Here is a 4,215-nt window from a genome sequence, read left to right on the forward strand (position 1 = left end):
GAGCTTTGAGGGCACTATGGTGTTGAATGCTGAGCTGTAGTCAATGAATAGCATTCTCACGTAGGTGTTCCTCTTGTCCAGGTGGGAAAGGGCAGTGTGGAGTGCAATAGAGATTGCATCATCTGTGGATCTGTTGGGGCGGTATGCAAATTGGAGTGGGTCTAGGGTTTCTGGGATAATGGTGTTGATGTGAGCCATGACCAGCCTTTCAAAGCACTTCATGGCTACAGACGTCAGTGCTACGGGTCGGTAGTCATTTAGGCAGGTTATCTTAGTGTCCTTGGGCACGGGGACTATGGTGGTCTGCTTGAAACATGTTGGTATTACAGACTCAGTCAGGGACATGTTGAAAATGTCAGTGAAGACACTTGCCAGTTGGTCAGCACATGCTCGGAGTACACGTCCTGGTAATCCGTCTGGCCCTGCGGCCTTGTGAATGTTGACCTGCTTAAAAGTCTTACTCACATCGGCTACGGAGAGTGTGATCACATAGTCATCCGGAACAGCTGGTGCTCTCATGCATGCTTCAGTGTTGCTTGCCTCGAAGCGAGCATAGAAGTGGTTTAGCTCATCTGGTAGGCTTGTGTCACTGGGAAGCTTGCGGCTGTGCTTCCCTTTGTAGTCTGTAATAGTTTTCAAGCCCTGCCACATCCAACGAGCGTCAGAGCCGGTGTAGTACGATTCAATCTTAGTCCTGTATTGACTCTTTGCCTGTTTGATGGTTCGTCGGAGGGCATAGCGGGATTTCTTATAAGCGCCCGGGTTAGAGTCCCGCTCCTTGAAAGCGGCAGCTCTAACCTTTAGCTCAGTGCGGATGTTTCCTGTAATCCATGGCTTCTGGTTGGGGTATGTACGTACGGTCACTGTGGGGATGACATCATCGATGCACTTATTGATGAAGCCAGTGACTGATGTGGTGTACTCCTTAATGCTATCTGAAGAATCCCGGAACACGTTCCAATCTGTGCTAGCAAAACAGTCCTGTAGCTTAGCATCTGCGTCATCTGACCACTTTTTTATTAACCAAGTCACTGGTGCTTCCTGCTTTAGTTTTTGCTTATAAGCAGGAATCAGGAGGATAGAGTTATGGTCAGATTTGCCAAATGGAGGGCGAGGGAGAGCTTTGTATGCGTCTCTGTGTGTGGAGTAAAGGTGGTCTAGAGTTTTTTTTCCTCTGGTTGCACATTTAACATGCTGGTAGAAATTAGGTAGAACGGATTTAAGTTTCCCTGCATTAAAGTCCCCGGCCACTAGGAGCGCTGCCTCTGGATGAGCGTTTTCCTGTTGACTTATGGCCTTATACAGCTCATTCAGTGCAATCTTAATGCCAGCATTGGTTTGTGGTGGTAAATAGACAGCCAGGGACGGCCTGTTCAATAGGGCGATATGGGCGACGCACTGCCAAACGGGAAAAGGAAGGGATTTTTTTTCTAATCAATTATATCACGGCAACAGTAGTTATCAGTGTTGTAATCTATACGTCTGATCTGCCACAGTGCCACACTGCCACTAAATGTCGAATCAGGCTAAAGTCGTGCTTCAAATGGCTCCACCCCCTTTTGGGGCGATTTCAGTCAGATTGAAAATCGCCCAGAACTTCTGTCATAGACTCCCATGTAAAATCTATTTTTTTCAAATTTCAGAGCCTTCAATACAATCTCAATGGGTGTCTGTGGGCTTGCACTTACGCGCTTTCGTCATACGTTACGTAACCATGAACGTAACTGAGAAAAGAGTGGATTGTTTGAAAGAAGTTCCTTTTTGTCGGCGAACAAATGAAGATAAATTGGCAACGAAACAATTAGGACCTCCCAGACCAAATTTAATAATTCAACAGGTTTCTACTAAAGGCGGAAAGTCCTACACCCGAGGATTTTCCAAAAATTGGTACGAACGAAAAAAGACTGCCACTCACTCAACTGGATGACGAGGGATACAGGCTAGCTGTCCGCCGCCACAACGATGAGGTTAGTGTTGATAATCACAAGTTTACTGGATGTGGATATGGTGTAATAAAGGCAGTTTATTCAGAGGTAAATATATCTGGAATCACGTTCACGGACCCGTTCGTCAAACTCTTAGGGAGCTATAAATTAAGCCCCATTACTTACCATATCATATAAGAGAAATTGCTGCAGCTACATATATTTTACATCCTGGCCCTACATAGTTCACTATTTGCATCACTTACCAAAATATTACATGTGGTCATATATGCTTGGAAAGTGGAGATGCCATAGAACGTCAAAAAAGTAAACATTGCTGGAGACACATTGCCGTTTTGGAGAAGACATCGCGTTTGCTAGCGAAGAGATTTGTTGTGGCAAATTAACTTGGGCTGGGAATTGCCAGGAACCTCACGATAAGATATATGCATCAGCATTGCGAGTCTCATGATTCTATACGTATTGCGATTCGATACTGTGATTTTATTGCGCACCATATGTCTGTTGCAGAGGGATCAGAAAGCCATGAGAACGAGTTTTGATCAGTCATGGAAATAAAAGTGCTGAAAACAAATTGGCTCCCAATGTGAAAAGATTGAGAACAAGCTATGAAGGAACAATAATGGTGTTTTGGTGCAGGTACAGCCAACTAGCGCTAAAATATTGCGATATTGTCAATACAGTATATCGTAAAGTATCACTATGTAACTCGATTTCTTTCACCCCAATCCCTCAAATTAACGGTAAATAACTGAATTGTTTGCCCCACATTTAGCTAAGATGATTAGCTAGCCAGCTAAAATGTTTTATTTAGTTAGCAGTCGCATCTACAATAGTTTACTGTCAATAACATGTCTCCAAAAATGACGTGGTGTCTCCAATTGTGTTGACATTTTACAATTGCGATGCGCATCCATGAGTATCCACTTTCTGTAGCTCAGCTGGTAGAGCACTGCGCTTGTAACGCCAAGGTAGTGGGTTCGATCCCCGGGACCACCCATACACAAAAATGTATGCACGCATGACTGTAAGTCGCTTTGGATAAAAGCGTCTGCTAAATGGCATATTATTATTATTATTATTATTATTATTATTATCTGAAGAGAGCCCCGAAACATTGTGTGCAGACATTTTATGCAATAAATGAAGTAGGTTGAATCTAGTAGTTCTGATCTTCTGATTGGTCCTGATGAGTTGGGCGAGGTCCCCTCCAGGCTAGTGTCACTGTTGCATTGGCTCTGAGTCGGGTTCTCTGTCTTCAAATGTTCAGCCTAAGAGAGGGGATTTTTGTGTGTGTGTGTGTGTGTGTGTGTTTAACAGTGATGATGTGTGTGTGTGTGTGTGTGTGTGTGTGTGTGTGTGTGTGTGTGTTTAACAGTGATGATGTGTGTGTGTGTGTGTTTGTGTGTGTGTGTGTGTGTGTCCTCAGAGCAAGAACTCGTGAGTTGGAAGAACTGAGAGGCCTATGGCGTGGGTGTTGTCCTTGGCCACCTGCTGACAAGGCTGACAAGATAGGACCCTTTTGTCCATTGTTATTGGATAGGAACAGAACTTATAACCAGCTCCTGACCTAAATAGATCTTAGCACAACATTTTACTCAACATATCATATTCCATATTCACTATAACAAATATATTTACTACGACATTAGCAAGAACCGCCACATCCTCAGCCGGCTAATCCAGTGTGTGAAGTTTTGCGGAGTGTTTGAGTTAGCTTTGCGAGGCAAAGATGAAACTGAGGGCTCCACCAACCCTGGTAAGCCAACACTTTTGAGATCAGTCAATAAATGCTTCTGGTATTGACTTATATGCTGCCCCTGTCTTCATGTTGTTGCTGGACATATCTTTTTTTAAATGTGTGTAGGTCACCTAAATCATCAGAAAAATTGCCCCCCCTGAGAATTTTTTCAGGAGCCGCCACTGGCCGTGAATATGCATAGACATCTCCGATATAAAGTGTTTTTTCTCAAAGTTGCAATGATGCCACGTGTCCTTCTTATATCAGTACACTCCTAACAACTTAAGCATTACAAACTTTTATTAGAGAAAATAAACCTCACGTAGCAAATAAGTCATACTTTTTTTGTTGGGCAAATTCGACACTCAATTGACCTCCATTCAAAAACTACTTGCTTGGTGGGCGAAACAACGAAAAAACGCCACCTGCTGGAGGGAGACAGATTTCTCTCTTCCTCTCTGGTTATACTGGATTCGGTTAGGGACGATCGTCGACGAGGAGTGACGCAATCTGACGTAAGACAATGCA

This window comes from Coregonus lavaretus, assembly GCF_964263955.1.
Source record: "Coregonus lavaretus genome assembly, chromosome: 40".
Classification (NCBI taxonomy): domain Eukaryota; kingdom Metazoa; phylum Chordata; class Actinopteri; order Salmoniformes; family Salmonidae; genus Coregonus; species Coregonus lavaretus.